General features: G+C 40.6%; 1 long non-coding RNA gene across 1 annotated transcript in view; it reads right to left on the bottom strand.

The window, feature by feature from the left end:
- LOC137522680 (uncharacterized) overlaps positions 1–21,183 on the bottom strand; it is a 264,182-nt gene that overhangs the window by 187,468 nt on the left and 55,531 nt on the right. The window contains exon 2 of the long non-coding RNA XR_011022401.1: positions 15,869–16,026. This is a non-coding gene — a long non-coding RNA (uncharacterized lncRNA). The remainder of the gene's footprint in view (positions 1–15,868; positions 16,027–21,183) is intronic.

The following is a 21,183-nucleotide window of genomic DNA, read 5'->3' as shown; positions in this document are numbered from 1 at the left end:
CTGGGTTCAATAAGGTATATAAGCTGGCTTTTGAAATTCTACAATTCCCTGGAAGATGAGACCCTCCTCCGTGAGGGAGGAGGGGGAGAGGAAGGAAGGAATATAAGGAACAGCAATTAGCTAGGAACAAGCCTATAAGAGCCTAACTAAACTCTCCCTAGCAGAGTCTGTCAGCAGCTGTCCCTTAACTAATTAGTGTAGGCAGACTAGTGAGTAAAACGGCACAAGGACCTTGCCTTGTATAAGGGGGGGGGGCTCCAAGAGTGAGTGCAGTCAATAGAGCATTATGGGGCGAATCAAACTTCCAGGAAAGTTCACCTTCGCAGGCGAGCATGAACCACCCAAAGTTCGCTTGGAACCGTTCGCCGGCGAACCGTTCGAGACATCTCTACTTTCTTCCTGACTTGAATGCCACCATCCTACATGTATTTTTTATTGTGCCTGAGGAAGGATCAGTTACACCCAAAATGGTCTTGTACCATCACACGATTCTATGACTGGATGCATTAAGTGGCCTTGTGACAATTGACTTTGTAACATGGGATATGGCATAGAAGATGCAGTGTATTTAATGGATCAATAAAATAGCCATTATTGTTTTGAACTTTCCAAGGAGAATATGTGTTCTGTAGTGATCATATTGGTGTGGTGTGGTGATATTACCTCTTCCTACTAAATTAGTCAAACTTCCATTGGCAATCAAAATAGGACAGGACTTCTTATGAGAGTGCTGGTTCACTTTAACTAAAAATTAAAAGTGAATTGCAAATGGTGTTGCGCCTGAATTCAATATTGCTGCTAAGTCTGGATAATTGAGTATCCCAATCTCAGAAATGAATTATATAAGTGTATACCAGACTGCGCTCAATTTAGGTGAGTATCGCTTTTTATTAATATAAAATATATTAAAACATGATCATGATAATCTATAAAATAAAGAAGGAAATAAAACATTAGCTTAATATAGAACTGGCTCTTCTATCTCCTGGTGAATTAACACTCGGAATTTCCTTTTAAAGGGATCTGGAATATCTCAACTAATCCTAGCGTTTGATTCAACAATAAATATTCGATATATAGCTCATAATATGAGCAATTGATAAGGACTGGGTTTGATTGATACTGGTAAACAGTAGTTGAGAAAGAGAGGCGGACCTCTCGAAACGCGTCAGCGATTGGCTTTTTTATTTCCTTCTTTATTTTATAGATTATCATGATCATGTTTTAATATATTTTATATTAATAAAAAGCGATACTCACCTAAATTGAGCGCAGTCTGGTATACACTTATATAATTAACTAAAAATTAGTTATAATGGCCTCAATTCACTAAGATCATGCTGGAGATAATAAAGCAAGAGATAACTTACCTCCACACAGTGAGAGAGTTATTTTATCTCTTCATTCATTAAGTTACCTCTTCTGTAGTTAATTTACCTCCTCTGTAGTTAATTTACCTCCTCTGTAGTTAATTTACCTCCTCTGTAGTTATTTTCACACGCAGTTAATAAACTCTGGAGTTATTTTAAGGATTGAAGAGTTAACTTAAAGACAGAAGAGTTAACTTTAGGTTTGCCTGAGGTAAAATGTTTCCAGAATACTACATGCCTTATCACCATGGTGATAACTCTAGAAGAGTTATTAAAGACAAGAGATAAGCTTAGTGAATTGAGGCCAATGTCATTAGATAAAATGCTTGGCAAAATACCGTAAATAAATATATAAAGAAATACAATGAAAGCTCAGTGTGTGGAGTCACACAAGCATATGGAAAACCACATTTCATTTTTTCTCTCTGACAGAAAACAGACTTTGAAGCAGATGTCTTGCATTGAAAAAACTTTATGTGGAAAGAATAAATTACTAAATCACAACGTCAGGGTGATAGTCATGTTGTGGTTCTGTTATCTAAGAAGAGACACTTGTTCCTTTCATGGTTTAGTAACTGTTGTTAAACAGTGTTTTCAGGGTCCAGCATTTACCGTGTTTCTCCAAAAATAAGACAGTGCCATATATTTTTTGCTCCAAAAGATGAGCCAGGGCTTCTTTGCAGTAGATGTCTTATATTTCTATCAGGAAGTGTCTCTCAGCAGAACATTTCCTGTTCCTTTGCACTGTGCTGTTCCTGTGTGTCCTCCTGTCTTCCCCACTGTTCAGCTTCTTCCTCTGCTGGATCTAGAGGTATGCTACTGTACAGTGGCCTAACTACAATTCATCGAGCCCCCCAGAGAAACTTTGATTACCCCCCCCCCCCCCCCCCATGTGCCCCATTCTCTTGCCTCCATCGAGTTTTCGCATGACATTGGAAGCTGTGTAGGTTCAAATTACACTGCTACTGCTATTGTGTTGAGATATGACAGTCCGCCAATTATTCAGAACAGAATAGCAGGCTTGAACCTTTGTCATGTTAATTTTGTTTTTTTGCTGGTTAGAATTTCTTTCATTTTCTTGTTCAGTGAAATTAAGGGCTCTAACAGTTTTAGTGCGACTGTCGTAATCATAACAATCAAAACCTTACAACCAAAGAAAGTCCCAGAAAATTCCAGAAACAGTTTAGATAAACATGTAAAGGTTTGCATGTCAACAAACAGATGGCAGCCTAGGTTCTGAACACATGGTACTCGTAGGCCATAGGGTACTTTCGTTAGACTAAGGAAGGGCTACAATGGTGCCCTAAGCAACAGTGGCATAGCTAAAGAGCTATGGGCCCGAGTGCAAGTTTTACATTGGGCCCCCACAAGCATTGTATACATAACAATTGATACAGCGCACCAAACCCTGCTAAGGACAACCACAGTGTCAGAGGTGCAAGAAGGGGATGGGGAACAGTTTGTTAATGATTGCTGCTATTTAAAGCATCTATAGAAGTGATAATTAACAGCACAGGACCGATAAAGAGCTAATACTGCATTTGAGGCAGGTCCCCTTGGGGCCCATCTGGCTTAAAGGCCCTGGTGCGGTTGCAACCTCTGCACCCCCTATTGCTATGCCACTGCTAGGCAATAATTACACAGGGGAATTACACCTGGGAATAGCATTAGATGGCCCCTTCACTGGCATAGCAATAAGGGATGCAGAGGTTTAGATCGCATCGGGCCCCTGGATTAGAAGAGTCCAGTAGGGGCCCTCCTTCATCCATCTTATTAGCTATTTATTGGTGCTATGCTGGTAATGAACAGCTCTTTATGTTTCATTACTCTAAATACCCCTCTCTGACACAGCAGCTGTCCTTGGTAGGTTTAGGGGCTCCATATCAATACAGTGGTTGGGGCCCCATGTGAAACTTGCACTGGGGCCCCAATCTCCTTAGTTACACCGCTGCGGAATATGTTGGCGCTATATAAATAAAAAATAATAATAATAACACCACCCTCAGATAGTGTTGGGTGTTCCCCTGGGATCCCAGGGCTGACTAGCGGACCCATAAGTATCCCCCTCAAGTGAACTGTGGTCCCCCTGGGCGCCTGTAGAGTATTTGCAAACTTACCTGTCCCACTGGCACACTTCTTCATCAGTCTGTATGCTTCTATCTTCATCTTCACGGACTTTGTCCCAATGCTACGAGGATCAGGGGTCTCAGGGTCAATTACTTACCTGATCACCTGTAATTCATTAGCCATGTGAAGCTCTGCCCCCTTCTCAGCAAGACAGTCATGGCCATTTTTCTGAAGACTTTTGAAGCTCTGTTGCCATCCCCACCCACAATGTTGCAGCCTTCCCCCAGCTCGGCGGCCCCCAATTAGGTAATAACTGCCAAGTTGGGGCTGGTTGCGACAACCAAAGCATTGGAAGACTTCTGAAAAAAAAAAAGAAGCGCCATGGGCAGCTTTTCTGAGAGGGAGGCAGAGTGTCACCTGTCTAATGAATTACAGGAGATCAGGTAAGTTATAAAGCCTAAGATCTTCCCAATCCTGGCAGCATTAAGAAGGAGCCTGACATGATAGGCTCTGACTTTTACAGTGGAAGTACTCTTTAAGAGGGGAAAATCTTGAAAGTAAAGCTCTCTTGGCTGAAAGATTATTTGGCATCCCCAAGGATAGAAAGGAGAAACTGGATGAAAGCCCAAAAAAAGTATAAGGCTGCTATTCTGGAAAATGGGAAAAGGAAGCAACTTTACATTAACACATTAAACTTTTAAACAGCAGCAGCACCAGCTGGATAAAAGATCAGATACGCTGCGTGCCTACTTGGCCTAGGACCTATAGGGGTACAACCTACTGTACCTTATCTATTCAAGATTCCATGGAAATAAGACCGAGATCAATCTATAATATGGTTGACTGCTTTATGAAATATTATACAAAGCTATATGAATAAAATATACATATAAACAGACAAACACGTAGTTACCATATCCTTTCCACAACTAACAGAGTATCATAAAAACCTTTTCAAAGTGATTGTAAAACTAAAGGAGGTACAAAAGGATGGATTGTTGTTGTCTATTACTGGATGGGTTTCCCATAGAAGTATATATAAAATTTACCTTACAGCTGCCTTCAGAACTTTATGACACCTTAGAAGATGGCCTCACAAATGATACCCATACCATGCTAAGATGGTACTTTTGTTAAAACCTGGTAAGAGTGGAGCTCATATAAGCCTATTTCACTGCTCAGTTGCAATGATAAAATCATAGCCAAAATATTAGATAGATTTAAAAAAGTGATTCTGACTATAATACAATCAGAACAAACTGGCATGTGGTGGGAGATAGAGCTCTGTTGTCAATAGATACCACTAGGCTTTTCACACAGTGGAGTGGCAGGTCCTTCTTAAATTTAGACTCCACTCAGGTAAAGAGACAAGGTTGTCCTGTCCTTTATCACTGCATCTTTTTTACACTGGTGACAGAAGTGTTGGCACTTGGCTATATGAAAAACAGCAAACTTGTATATTAATGTACTAAGACAAGGTCCCTGTATAGATCCAGGTAAATCCTATTATACGGGTATGAGATGACTAATTCATTTATTGCATTTAGACATGGTTAATGCATCAGCAGGACGAGATATAGAAAAATTCAGAGCTAAATGGTGAAGAAAACACCCTGGACCTGGATGAAGAAGACTGGGGAGGAGGCAATTGCATCACATGGTTTAGCCGGTATCGGCTAATGGAAGGATAGTTCAATTTTATATTCTGAAGTGACCATGTATTACGCCAGTAAAAATATTCTAATTGACAGAAAATCACCAAAGTCAACACTCAAAATGTCAAAGGGGTGACACTTATTTGGGGCATTTGAGAAAAAGTAGTCCAACTCCTTTCTGAAGTACTAGATCAACCGATCTTGTGTTTGCCTAGAGTGTGTGCGCTGGGGATACTGAATGACTTTCAGTATACAAACTATGAAATAACTATTACAAGCCGGGAAAAGTCACACCTCTACGAATGTTGTTCCTTTTCCCTGCAGTGTGTGACTAGATTATAAATGTGAATAAAATTCTACCAGGAGGAGGAGATGGATGGAATCACCTGTCACAACAAGTCTCAAATATACACAGACATTGAAACTGTGGTTCCAAACATGTGGTAATTGAGGAGTTATCTTTAAGATGACAGTTTACTTAAAAGTTGACTGATTTATTTTCTTCTGAATTTCTAAACACAATCGGAAGAACAACACTCACTTCAGGAGACTGGCCCTCAGTGCAGTTCCTCAGCAAGAAAGTTGTCTGAGGGCATGCAGACAGGAACTCCCTCTAGTGGCTAGAAGCCTCCACATGAAACACTCTCATGAAAACTATCTCATGACAAGAATGTATAATGTGAACGTTGAGACAATATTATTTATAAGCCTTACAATAACGACACAAAAATGAATTCTTTGAACATCTGTGATGGTTTCTATTTAGGGATTTCAATTCCTGCTGGTGTCAGAATAAATTTATACGATTTCAAAGACTCGATCCAGATGATGCTTGATGTTTATGTGCTTCCCTTTAGAAGGTCTGCTGAGAATTTATGATAATCAGCTGAGAAATTGCTGTCCGTTCTCTTAGCGAACAAGCTGTACAAATCACAAGAAGCATTTCGGAGAGATTAAGCGCTAATCAAACCGCCGCTGCTTTACATAACGTCGCTCATAACTGCTCACTTCACTTAGAGGAAATGCTGAAATGCTTTATTACTTTAGCAATATTTTAAAGGAACTCTGTAGATCTGTCCTCTGAATTATCACAAGGAGAACATCCTTAAGGAGGACTTTAGTGATGAAAAGAAATATAATACCCTTTACAAATATCTTCTTATACTTTATGGCTTTTCTTCTATTTATAACTTACTGGAGCTAGGCTAAAGCTTGTGGAAAGAAGTGATGTCATCTGTAACAGCCAATCAAATCTTAGGGAACTGTTTGTAAAATTGTATAATGAATACTTCTGTTTCTCAGGAAACAGTGAAGTCAGAGGAAATAAAAGACTGCAACCAAGTACATAGCAACATTACATCACAGTAGAAATTATGATTGTATTCCTACCATTTAAAATTACATTGTAATGTAAATAAGATATTCTCAAATCAATAAAAGTGTTGGTAAGCATAACACACATCATAAATATCATAAAACCATCAGTTTTCAATAAAACAATTAACATGATCAGATCCACAAATAACCATACTGTGGTGCAAAATCTGGGATTTTTGTATTATGGCTATTTTCATTCACTTAATTTAAAGTGAATCTGAACTCAGAACTTCCTCTCTGCTCTTAAAGATAAGCAACAATATACTAACCTTTAAAGAAAAACATTTAATTGTTATAGCTGATACATATCCTGCAATACATCTGCAGCGTGTCTACTTCTTGCTTTCATGGAAGCAGACATATTATTAACACCCTGTGTTTACCAATTATCTGCTCTGTCATGGTAGTCAGCTGACACAGCTGCAAGATCAAATTACAACTTGTGATTAGTCCCAGATGAGGGGGAATTATAGAAGCTAAACTCTCTAAATAAATACAATATGCATTACTCTATGCTTTCCTTCTTTCCTGTGCAAGAGTTCAGGTCCACTTTAAAGTCTATATCAGATATTTCATATCTGATGCATGTTTTGTGACCTCAATGTCACTTTCTCAGAAGCCTGGAGTAAATCATATAGAGTTTCACTTGCCAGAGATACAACTTGAATAATGGGTAAGAAATATTACTACTTCCAATCGCACATTTAGCAACCTAATAACTTGTGCATATGGCTTATCTGTTTTTTTATCAAATTTGTACATAAACAATAGTGTCAGCTGTTTTTCTATGTCCGCAAGGCTGCAGAACACAGAAGGTAGCTAAACGTTGTGCATGTTACCCATAGCAGCAGATGGGAACAGGAACCAGAAGAATATTATTATTATGCTGCAATGTCACATACAAGCTGACAGTGATATGCAGAAATTGCGAAACTTCCCCCTGTTGTCCATTTACTGTAGTACTGTAGTTCCAGAATAAGCTGCAATAATATAATAATATGCGGCAGTTGTTGCTGTGCTTTAACACTCTGAACAAGTTATAGTATTGTCACCATGGTTATGCTGGGGAAGCTCGATCTGTCCGTAAGCCCCTTTAATTTGGGGCACTTTATAAATCAATAATAATATTGATAACACGTTACTACTACTGCAAAGTACAGCAAAGCGGAGGTCTCTTCAGAGCTGGCCAGTCTGCTGCAGTGAGAGCTTCTTCTATCCAGCTGCATACTGGACCAGCCTTCCACTTGTATACGGATGGGCTCTAGAGAGACTTCTGCTACACTGTATTCTGCGATAAAAAAAAAAAATATTTCTTAAAATAAAACATTTTAACAGGTAAGAATTTATAAAAAATCAGATAGCATGGCGCTCAACAGTACGCATATCGGTGAGCGTATATGGTTTTATTCTTTTATGAAGGAGCGACTGCCAAGGAGACTATATATAGGCCTCAATTCACGGAGCATTATCAAACGTTTATCAAACACTTTATCAAACGTTTGATAATTTACCTCATGCGTAAAATCTCATTTTAAATTCACTAAGGTGTTATATATTTATCGAATGTTTTACCGATAAAACGTTCAACAAATATATAACACCTTAGAGAATTCAAAATGAGATTTTACCCATGAGGTAAATTATCAAACGTTTGATAAACGTTTGATAATGCTCCGTGAATTGAGGCCTATATGGGACTTTGCTAATAAAGGTCTTATATTGACCTGAAGTCTGTGCATTGTGTTGTATTACTTTTAAGCTGCGAACTGTTGAGCGCCACGCCATCTGATTTTATAAATATTTACGGGGCGGTACACACCCTTTGGCATTGGCGATCCAAACAAGCATTTAGCTCTATACTTTTAGATTAGATTGATCAGTGATTTTATTGTACTAGCTTATGGCAGGAGCGCATTACTTCTCCAATTGATAACAGGTAAGATTTGCTCCAGTAAACATACTTTGTAAGGAAAAAATCTTGGCAACAATCCGACTGCCAGGGGTTGGTTGGGCTTTAAGTACTAGTAAGTGACAGTTACAGGAGGCCGGTTGGAGAAAAGTGCAGAGCGACGAAGCTGGGTATTGCTAAAGCACTAATGCTATAGTGCACACCACCCCCAAATTACTTCACCTTCTGAGTTACTACCACTTGGAGGGGGAATAGTACTTAACACCGCTGGGAATTTGAGTGGCAGCAAGATGAACCGTCACTCGGCTCACCCTGTGCCCAACTAACTGGCGGCAAAATGATATGTATGCAAATTGGCCCAAACTTCTCCTGGAAACCATAGCATGACTGCTACAGCTATTAATACACTTTTAGCTACATACATAAAAATAGGCTGTTATGCCTTATGCCAGGGCTGGCATTATGAAGTCAGACAAAAGAACCTCAGGCACTATGCAGAGGGTCCTCAATGGATTGTGCCCTGCAACAAACATACAGTTGGCTTTGGACATAATGATATGTTGGTTGCCAACCTGAGCAATAAAATCACTTACTGTTGTATTGACTTTTCCTTTCCATGTATTGTACAGTTGTGCCTTGCCCTTGTACTTCCATTACACTTAGTCAGTGCACAGTGATATATTACTTACTTGGATTCCAGCTTGACTCAGTGTTCAGCAGCAGTTTTATATAAAAGCTTTTGAAAGCGGCAATAAATAAAGAGCACAATTTTTCCTCTTTTTAATCTAAATTGGTGTTTTTTGCAAATAAGCGGTTGACAGCGCTGAAATGTCCTTTGTTGAATTGAATATATTTTCCAGAAAAAAAAAGAAAAGAAAAAGAAAGAAAGAAAAAAAAAAGATGACTACAAAGTAGCAAAAAAGTCCAGCCCTGTTCCTGACACTTTATTCTTTTTAGGCTATACTGTAGTTTAAAGTGTACTTTAAGGTGCGTACACAAGGACAATAAATACCGCCTTTAACAATTACCAGTATGCTTCGAACGTTATGGCAACAGTTTGGGGCAGGAGCCCTACACAGAAAGCACATCCTGCTCAATGGAGAGGGAGGAGAGATGATGGGTAGGTGCACTGTGGCTTATGGGCATGTAGTAGTGCAATCTGTTCAGTTGTTGGTTTAATTTAGAGATCTGGTATGTTGGAAACAACATTGGCGGTCACCTGTGCACATGCTAGATTTGACTTGAGCTGCTGCCACTATGTCAGTTTGAAATGATGTGACTACAATAATTTTTTTATTTCTAGTATCATTCCTTTGTATGTACACCCTGAGGAAGCCTGGTTTAGGCAAAACATGTGGGTGGTATAGGGTTATGTGTATGTGTTCAGCACTCACACTTAATATGTAGTCTTTAGCTAGTGATGTGACTACTGATTAACACTAGTCAGTAGAGAGATGGTCCTTTTAGATACGGGAATACAGGCCATTGAACTAGAAGGAGATATTGGCTACATTTGTCAGACACTAAGTCAGTGTCTAACCTAAAGTCCCACACTATACAGTTTTGCTATTCATCATATATGCAGATACCATCCCCTTCCCTCTGTCCGTAGGGCTTCAGTCCTGGTGTGGGATAAGTTTTGATATTACATTTTCCAGATGCCTTTTTTGGATCTAGTTAGAGTGTATGCAGTCTTGATTTACAAGGCACAATGCACACTACGCATAGTACATTCACTTTAAGAAATATGGAATAAAAACGTAAAAATATATATTTCTGTTGGTTAGTCCACAAGCAGTTAGGATTTTTTTTAGCTCCATTTATTTGTTCCAGATAACCACCGCCTCCCATCCAAAAAACTAACCTATACACACAGAAATTATGAGGAAAAACAACCTTATATGGGTTCCATGGTTAAACATTCCAGATATTTCAATGAATGCAGTTATTTAAATTTCAACAACCCACTTTCTAGCCCATTATCCTCTAGTCTCATTGACTCCTGTATAAACCCTTGTATCTGCATATGAAGAAGTTTTTACTGCCTCTGAAGAAGAAACAAGGTCACAAAACAGCTGTCAGGTTTCCCCAATCCCCCTCACCCGCTCTACCTGTACCTACCCATACCACATTAAAGGGCTCTTAAAGGAGCAGTGCCTCCACTTTGTTCATATGCTGATTATTCTATTGAGAAGCGTGCTTTCTGTGACTTCAGCTGTTGTTTTAGTCTTCTCCCAGCTGTATTCTGGTGCCAGTGATACGGACTACCCTTTTATCTAGAGGATCAAATGAGACCTAATGTAACCTAGGTTTTTTTCTTGTGGCAGAGTTAATTCACCAAGGGCTCTTGGTGAAAAAAAAAATTAGGCCAGTAAAATATTGCATTTGGTATCAAACTTTTTCCCCAAATTTTTTCCCTAAATTCCCAAAGGTTTCAACATATATAGTTTCAACACATATAGTGTGTAGCCAATAGTTTGGTAATTACTGAAAAATACTGCACCCCATGTTTTTTTCTTACTTTGTATAGTGCCACAGAATATGTAAGTACATCATAAATCAATAATAATAACAATTATATTGCTTCAATTCACTAATACCTGCTTGAGTGCTTGGTAAAATGTAGAAGTGTCACCAGCTGTGGAGTAGTTCTTCTCTTACAAGTGGTCTGCAATTAGTCTTCTGACAGCCTACTAGAGTAAAAGGTTTTTTTGTGCATCCCTTTAGATGTGCATGCTGCCACTAGAGGGCTGTCTTCAGTGTATTAGTATATAGATTTGCGCATCCAAAGGGATCCAAAAAAGCCTTTATAAATGTCTCCTGCTCCTTTTTTAAAACTTTCTGATGTCCCATCCGGCAGTGCATCGGATCAAATGGGGTGAGTTGCAGGACGAAGTGGCTCTTCTTGTTGCCAGTCTACTTTGTCTATTTTACCAAATGTGGATTGTTAGTTATCAACAGACTTAGCCTTGTCTTAAAATTCTGAACTTGTTACTTGTTTTATCAAATGCTCTAATCTTTGTGAATTGACATGTATTGAGGTGTTTACCACACAAGTCGGTAATTTACCTCACTAGTCTGTAATTTACTTTTCAGTGCAGTAACAGCTTTAGTGAATTGGCATTTGGCAGGATGTTTGGTATAATCAGCTGTCATCCGCATTACCAAATGCGATAATGCTGAATTGAAGCCAATATGTGATGGGCAGCAATATTGGGGTTGTTTGCTGATTTGTTTTGTCCGCTTATTTTGTTTTTGTTTATAGTTTTTTGGTCTTATCAATAAAATGCCCCTGAAGCCACCAGCATGCAAGAAAATACGTTTTATAGTACTTTTTCACCTACTTTTTGGTACATTTACAATTGCAGACTGCTAAAAAATTATTTTAGTCCGGTTTCAGACTGTGGATTGGCAGCACAGCACCACCAAGAACACACATTCGGGCATTACCACATTAGTACTGTTTCGGAAATATGGAAGTGCATGGAAACGTATTGTAAAAATACGCTTCTGCGAATGCGCGCTACAACCGTTGCACCAAATTTTAAACCTCTGTGTCACCATAGACGTACATGACTTCCGGGCCGCCACACATCTCCGCAGAGGTCACGCGGCAACATAGGTATGTGCTTGCGGTATATCGGTGACTTCCGACTCACTGCACCACACATCATGCTGTATAAAAGCACCCATAGGCTTTCAGTGGCATAGTTGATGCAGTAAAATGAACCATCGCACCGGCCTGAAAGGCCCCTGAAGCATAAGATGAGAAATTATCTACTTAGAGAAAAAAAAGTGAATTGCATCAGGCCCATTGTGCCTTGCGTCTTTTTCATACTATAAGTTAACTTACAATGTACTATATATAAACTAAAGGGAAAAGAAATGAAATTGGTACTCACCTGGGGCTTTCTGCAGCCCACCGTAGGCAGGAGGTCCCTCGGCGTGGTTCTGGCTCCTCTCCCGTTCCCTCCACCGCATACCGCACCGCCGACACCCAGGACGGGTGTCGGGCTCCCACTTCCTGAATGGGGACGCTTTTTGTCATTACGCCGGCCTCTGCGCGTCATCAACGCGCAGCAGCTGGCATAATGACGAAGAGCGTCCCCGTTCAGGAATTGCGAGCCTGACACCTGCCGTGGATGTCCCCGGTGCGGTATGTGGCGGGGGGACCGGGAAAGGAGCCAGTACCACGCCGGGGGACCTCCCGACCTACGGTGGGCTGCAGAAAGCCCCAGGTGAGTACCAATTTTGTTTCTTTTTAGAGGTCAGAGTCTCTTTAACCACTTGCTGACCGCACACTCATAACGTGCGTCGGCAAAGTGGCAGCTGCAGGACCAGCGACGCAGTACCAGGGGGAGGCAGCAGGTAGGAGAGGGAGGGGGAATTTTGCCGCGGAGGGGGGCTTTGAGGTGCCCCCCCCGCCACCCACAGCAGGCAGGAGAGATCAGACCCCCCCAGCACATCATCCCCATAGGGGGGAAAAAAGGGGGGCAATCTGATCTCCCTGCCTGCACCCTGATCTGTGCTGGGGGCTGCAGAGCCCACCCAGCACAGATCAATCAAACCAGCGCTGGTCCTTAAGGGGGGGTAAAGGGTGGGTCATCAAGTGGTTAACTACCTGTCGCACCTGACATCTATTTTTCCCCCTTATTCTTGCTAGCCTCCAAAATATGCTCTGTGCTCACAATGTTATGCATGTTTACAACCTTCCTGGTGTTTTGGTTTCAATTGGCCTGAAGGTCTAAAACTTAACTTTTAATAACTATGTTAAAACCATAGGTTGTTACAAAACATTGCTTGTAATAATGACAAAGCAGTGGATTGAGGTAATAGTAGCAATAGACCCTCCCTCACTTCACACTGCAATGCAGATACAGTTGCACCACCCAACAGAAATACTCTACATATTTCACCCCCTAAAATTGGGGGCTTTGTCAGGGGTACATTAAGTGCTTGTACTGAAGAGCCCTGTGGTAAAGTGCAAAAGTCTATCTATACACACAACATTACATCATATTACACAACAAATTGGCAGCTTTTTGGCTATTATAGTAACCAGGTTGTAGGGTTTTCCTGTTGGATGACGTAACTGTATCTGTCTTGCAGTGTGAAGTGAGGTTATACCCCAGTGATATTAGCAGGGGGTCTATTGCTACTATTACCTCAATCCACTGCTTTGTCATTATCACAAGCAATGTTTTGCCTATAGTTTTAACATAGCTAATAAAAGTTAAGTTTTAGACCTTCAGTCTCCTCCAAACCTAGGTTATTGTTTGTGTATTAACACTTAATATGTGCCTACTGAATGTACAAATAATTATGTACATATTTAATTAGCATCACGTGACACACAAGAAAAAAATGACATCTGGCAGTTCATAACTTCTAAACAGCAAACTGTGCCATTTAGGTAAAATCATGAAAATAAAAAATACCCACATACATAAAGTGGTCAATGTATATCTGAAGCAGGACAAAAAGTATTGAATTGAATACATCCCTGTATACACTGTTGATAGTACTTACATAGTGCATTATACTGATAACAAAGCTGTCATCTCATCTGTCCAAGTATGTGCATACCTGACTGCTTCTGAAGTCACACAAACTGTAACCGAGAAGCTGTTCCTTACTACTCTAAACTCCTTCCAACTCCCATCACCCACTCCAGGCTGAGGTAAACTGAATGAGCAGCTTCAGAACCAACAGAACACAGATTGTAAGTACTGTGAAATAATGTACACAAGACTCTAATCAGTTTAGTACTCTTGGTCCCACTTCAAAGGCATTTAATTGGATATTGGCTAATCGAGGTGACCCAGCAGGAAACCTCTTGGGGAAATTCTGTTAACATGATTGGGTAGACAGCACCCTCTCAAAATGTTAGGATCCAGATATTTGGCCAATCCCAATGTTTCAAGTTGTAGAGAGTGCTGTGTTTGGAGAACAAAAATTTGCCTCCTTAACCACTTGAGGACCACAGTCTTTTTACCCCCTAAAGACCAGGCCTTTTTTTTTTTGTAAAATAGGCCACTGCAGCTTTAAGGCCAGGCTGCAGGGCTGCACAACACAGCACACAAGTGATCCCCCCCCCCTTTTCTCTTTGTTGGTGGGGTCTGATTGCAACCCAGGTTTTTTTTGTTTTTGTTTTTATAAATATGTATTTGTTTTATTTTTATTAAAATTGTATCTTTTATTATAACTGCAGTGGCCACTCCCTCCCTCCCCCTGCCAGCCTATCACTGTGATCAGCTGTCATAGGCTTCAGCCTATGACAGCGGATCACCTCTGAGCCCATGGAGATCACAGCGCTGTATTGGTAATTAGATGGCGGTTTTGCCGTCTAACAGTCTCCCGAGCGGCAATCGCCGCTCGGAGACTGTAGGCGGAGCTCCGTTCCGCCAACCAAGCAGGAGATGCGCGCACAGCCTGCACGCAATCTCCTGCAAAACAAAGCCCCAGGACTTTATGCTGATCGGTGTTAGGCGGACTTGGGGCTGCCGTCGCGGCCACGCCCATCGGCGTGACACGGTAAACTAGTAGTTAAAGAGGAACTCCAGTAAAAGTAATGTAATAAAAAAGTGCTTAAGTTTTACAATAATTATGTATAAATGATTTAGTCAGTGTTTGTTCATTGTAAAATCTTTCCTCTCCCTGAGTTACAGATTGCCCAGCAAGCTCAAGGTGACCAGAACTCCTAGTAGTGTGCAACGGACTTGTTGGGCAATCTGTAACAGAGATTGGAGAACTGTTCCTAAAGGTTTCCTGCTGGGTCACCTCAAGTAGACTAGCGCCCAAGGTGCTTATAAACTGATAAGAAAAGCTCTTTCTCTGAGTGTCTACAGATGGTAATGCTGAGCATACACGGGTCGATACTTGTTATCAATTGACCCGCTGATGGCTCGATTGATCATTTCTGACAGGTCCGATTGCCCGCCGGATCGATGCCGCGCTCGATACCGGTGGGCAGGACAAAAGGAAAAATAAAGGGCTGATAAGGAAGAGCCCACGGGGACGAGTGGGAATCGATCCGGGCGGCCGCAGGGACAAGCGGGGACGTGCCAGTATCGAGCCGCTGGCTCGATTCCGGCGCATAATCTACCCGTGTATTTCCAGCATTAGGAAGACCTTTGTGTTTGGAGTTGGGCTTTAAGCAAACTTGTGATGATTTTAATAACTTAATACAACTCCAACAATAAAAATGGATGCTATAAGGTGCCAACAAATATAGTTTCTTGGTAATCTGCTGCCTCAAAATACCCTGAGTGCTTTAAATATTGTTATACACACAAAGGTCAGGTAAAGGCATGATGGAGAAGTATCTGATCAAATAGATTATAGAGACCTCTATAATCCACAGTTGTGGACAAGGCATGATGTTAGTTTGTGTTTCCACCTCAAATTATGGTACCTACTTCTATCTGTAATTGACAGTTCTGTTCATTTAGACTGCAACAAGTTGGTTTAAATAAAATGTGACTTCTAACCTGGGCATCCAGAAGGAGTTGTCTCATGATGATCATAGACTTCTTCAAAGATTCCTTTTCTGATGGGTGGAATATGTCTTCATTGTCCTCCAAAGTGGATGGTTTGGCCACAATAAAATGGGATATCTGGTCATTTAAAGTGTGGAGTGACTTCACAGCTGTGCAAGAAAGAGAAATGGAAAGTTTAAAGTGACATTCCACTGTTGCTGATAAAAGACAATCTAGTTCAGATTTATTCATTAAAAGGATTTATGAGAATGTTATTTTAGATACCTTGTTTTGCTTTTATCTGCAAAAAAGAAAATGGCCATAGCCCAGCCTTAAAGCGGTGGGATCAGCCATACTATTCCAGGGGAAAAAAAACACATATATAAGTAGATAAATACTTGATCTACTTACATAACACATGTATTGTACTGTCCACGTTTTGATTTCAGTGAATGTTATATAGTAATAGACCTTTTTACTCCGGCTAGGCCACCGTAACCAAGCAGAGACGTCATCCACCCCGGAAAAGATACTCTCCGAGGCACGCCGAGACACGTTACGCACAGGGGGAGAGAGCCATACAAACCTCGGGCAGAGCGGGGACGCCCCAGACAAGAGGCACTGAACTTAACTGGCACATCCCTGAGTGCGGCAAGGAGCGGCAACGCAGAAAGGGTGATATCACCAATGGGGTGAACTAGTTTGCGGTGGGCCAGGAGCCAAGAACATTTCACTAGCGGTGGTGGAAACCGGCAGCATTACAATGAAAGCTAAGTCCCGGGCAGCGTGAGTAAAAGCATGCTTAAAAAACAAAAGACATAAGAATTTTGCATACTGCAGTATGAATATTAAGTGCATGATTGATCAATCATAGAGGGCCCATAATGAACGCTACAGCTGAGGGACAGTGCTAATCCATGAGCCACAAATGTTAATGCTTGCTGGGGAATCCACATATAAAAGGGATTGGTGCAATAGCTTGAGGAAAGGGGTTGATTTTTTGTATTGTGTGACAAATTGATTTTTATCTATGCAATAATCATGAATGAAATTCACCCAGACTCCAGGTGTCATAATTTATTGAAATGAATATTGTGTGCAGCACAAACAATAGGTATATTAATGTACATGTATTGTACTGTCCACGTTTTGATTTCAGTGAATGTTATATAGTAAATGACGAGAATTCTGTTCCTGGTTGGGGCCATGTCTTTTGCCCACAGTAAAGGCTAACTCGTGATGTCATTTCTGCCCTTTACTTTTTTTCTTATCTCCTCCAATCACTGAGTCACCTCAGCCCTGCTTGTAAACACAAGTGAGCAGGGGATCAGGTTTCAGATAAGCAGCAGACAGGGAAATAAAGGGAAGAGGAGGAATATATTTTGGATAAAAAGAACCCCCAGCATGCAATTCTTTGGCACCGACTACTAAAGAGCCAGTGCTCCTAAGGTATATGATAACTCCAAATCATAACAGCAGAAAACGTTTTGAAAGTTTTGAATGCAGGATTAGCATCTTTATCACTTAATACACTCAGACCAGTTGCTGTTGAAATTTGATTTTATGGTGACGATACCGCTTTAAAGGTAACTGAGCACCTGGAATTGAACATTTTTTAAATGATCCTCCCCATAAAGGATGTACGTAATAAAGTGTGCTGTTAAAGAGGAGGGGTGAGGGTTGGGGTGAGCAAGATGCTCATTTACCTACAGGGTGCTGCTCCTCTGCCCCCCCGTCCCTATGGGATCCACCATCTTACCTGGAGAAAGAGCATAGCTGGTGCATTTTCAACTTCCCGGCAAAGACGTGCACTCACGATTACCGTAATGCATGCCAGGAGATATAGTAATCAACAGAGAGGAAGAGGAAGCACTGTTGTTGCAAAAAGTGGTACCTTTAATCCACGGTGCAGTGACACATCAGGGTGTACAGTGGGGGTGAGGGAAGGCCTGACAGCTTAAAACAAAAGCTACTTCTGAGGTCAATCAAATCCTTTGATTGGCCTCTGAAGAAGCTTTTGTTTTAAGCAAAACAGCTGTCAGGCCTTCCCTCACCCCCACTGTACACCCTGATGTGTCACTGAACCGTGGATTAAAGGTACCCCTTTTTGCAACAACAGTGCCCCCTCTTTCTCTCTATTTATTACTGCATTGGTTGTCTCTGAGTTGCACGTTGAAGCATGGAGTACATTATCCGGGGAACCCAGTATCCTGTTCTCCACATCTAGTGCCAGTCTCTCTCTTTTCAATATTATGGCCAGGAGATATAGTCTGTGGATGCAAATGTTCAGCGCATCCACAGTTTCAAGTCTTTACAGAATTGCATGCACAGAATGCTCCCAGCGATGGGAGCGCAATCGAGGGAGATTGCAGCCAGGACCAAGCATGTACAGTAGTTCGAGACTAAACTAGTTGATGATCTTTGCAGGGAGACAGTGGCACAAAGGAGGGGACCTGGAGGACACAGCCGGTCCTAAAAGACTACGGGGGCCTGGAAGAAGTCCCAGGTTTTTAAAACTCAACTTCTCTTTTTCCATCTTATTATTAAAAAGTCTCTTTCCATTTCAGTCACCGATCTGGCCCCAAATGACCGGATGGAGCAAGTTGTACCCACATAACACATTATCTTGGCATGCTAGACAAAAGCTTTAAGGCTCTTGAGAGAGACCTTTTTGGTTTTAACTGTGTAATTACACCTGGAAGCCTCCAGACGTTTGTGTGTTGTACTATAGTTCAGTGAATGTATCTCTTTTGGGAGGTTATGTTCATCACAACTAAAATATTTGTGTGGGGAGTGAGAGCCTGGCTGTCAGTCTTGTCCGTTTTCATTTTTGAGGTTCATCTGACCATGTTTCTCATATACCTGGATACATTTTGTTTCATTTTTTTTATAAACAAACATTCTTAATTGTTAGATAACTGTACCCCTCTCAGTTGTTTTAAAAATGTGTATTAAAAACAAGAGTGTATTCAAGGTGCTATCTCCTCTATTTATCAATTACTCAATGATCTTGGAGTTGACACCAAAACTTCCTATATGATAGCCTGGGAATCCAAATTGGGCGAATCATGTGATCTAAATATGTGGCGTAAAATGTGATCCAATGTAGCGTTGCTATCTTCCTCTAATATTCTTAAGAATATGTCTATCAAGCTTATGTTAAAGTGATCCGAGCACCATTTTTAGCACCCAGGGCATCTCAATATTACACTAAAATGCATATTAATGTGGCTCATTACTAAAAACAATCTACCTCTTCTTTTTACATTTAATTGTCTGTTGGATGCTTTCATTGCTCTATTTCTGTGTCCTGCCATCCCCAGAAATAGCAGCCAGTTAAAGATTGCTGTAAGCAGTAGCAATGAGCAAACAAAAGCTTTCATCAGCAGGGGTGGGATTGGGGGAAACGTCAAACAATTTAAAGAGTCTGACTAGATTACATTCTTACCTTCCCCTGGATAAAAAAGGCAGGGGGGGGGGGACAGCTCCTATAGCTATTAGAAACCAGGACAAACTGCAGAAAAAGAGAGCTACTTTGATCCCTTTAAGATGGTATTATACCCCTACCATAATCCATCGTATATTTCCATTTTCTCTCCATTGTGCATTTGTAATTGTGGTAGTGTAGGGACATTATACCAGAGGTACCATATACTTTGGGATTGCCCAGTCCTTTTGGTGGGAATGGCAGGCTTTGGCCTCTCTTTTTTTCCCCCTGTTATGCTCACTAAATCTCAAACACTTATTTTCCATAATCCTGGGATTTCATGGCTATTCCAAAAGCTTTATAAATATCTTCCTCTAACTGCTATTTGGATTATAGCTTTTAGATGGAGGACTCCTGATCTTCCCATCTCAATGGTACGTGATAGGCTTCATGACATTAGACTCTCTGACAGGCTGTTTTATGCTACCTTGGACAGTCTAGATAAGTTTAACCTTATTTGGGTTAGATTGGTTATCTACCGTGATATGCAGGCCTAGATGTTTTTTCTATACCCTCTGTGGTACACTGAAAGCTAACCTTTATAGATCTGTTTCCTTATATTTAATTTACTGATTCCTTGAGACGCATTGGTAGTGTCATATAATACTAGATATTCCGTATATTGCAAATTTTGATGCTTTTTTTTTTTTGACCATGCTGTATTTTCTTGTGATGATTTACCCATCTGGATGTTTTATCTTTAATGTTATTCTATTTATGACTGATTATATTTTATTTTTATGTATCTGAATAAAGCTCTTTTCTTTAATTGGTGGCTAGCAGTAATTTATGGGAGTAGCAAGTGCTGGCTATTGTAAGCATGTCAGAAAACCCTCTGTTCTAGATCAAAGTGAATATGGTGCAGTCTAGGAAGGAATTAGCTCATATGGCTACTGGAACAGCTAGTAAACAAGGCTTAAAGGTTTGTTTCATACATTAAAAAAAAAGTGTTCAATATGTGCTATCCTTGTATCTACACGCTAATCACTGAATGCACTTGTGCTTGTTGTTACCAGTTTTCATGCATCATCTTTATTGGCTCTTCCCTTGGATTCTAGGAGCTTGATTCACAAAACGGTGCTAACTGTTAGCACGCTGTGAAAAGTGCTTCGTGCGAAATTTCGCGTGATAACGGTTATTGAGCGCAAAAGTTCACGTTTGCACCTTAACGTGAATTTTTTACCTTGCACCTTAACGTGCATTAACAGTCGCGTTCGTGCAATAAATTTGTTTTTTCACGCAAAACGTGCTAAAACGCGCGAAAAGCCATGCTGACAGTTGTGCTAACAGTTAGCACCGTTTTGTGAATCAAGCCCTAGCTGTTAAGAATGACCTTTTCTATCAGGTGTCAACTAACCATGTATCAAGTACAATAAACAATGCACAAGGTAATGCACATTAAAAGGATCTTTAGTGAATATCACTTAATAAATTAAATTGCTTTTTTTTACATTACAGCATTATAATTTATTTAGTCAATGTTTGCCCACTGTAAATTTTTTCTTCACCCTAATATACATTCTTAAATATATATCACAGATCAGATGGTGACAGCTTTAGCAAGGCGCATCACTATGGGATGTTTGTTGTTAAGTGAACAGAATCAACACCTGATGTCCCAGAATGCTCTGGGGCAGAATGCTGAGACATCATAGCTTGGGCATCACTGGTGGAGACACCCCAAGCGTGTTAAATTCTTGATTATATACGAAACATTATGCCACAATATTTAAAGCTTTTCAAATGTACAATGTACCATACATGTTGTAAAAAGGAAGTGCTAGTAGTTATGTAGTAGTTTAGTTCGTAGTCTACAATACATGGTTTGGGGCAATCATTT

Source organism: Hyperolius riggenbachi, chromosome 6 (assembly GCF_040937935.1).
Source record: "Hyperolius riggenbachi isolate aHypRig1 chromosome 6, aHypRig1.pri, whole genome shotgun sequence".
In the NCBI taxonomy this organism is placed as follows: Eukaryota; Metazoa; Chordata; class Amphibia; order Anura; family Hyperoliidae; genus Hyperolius; species Hyperolius riggenbachi.
Note: the sequence above shows the minus strand (reverse complement) of the source record. Positions and strands in the feature narration are given on the sequence as shown.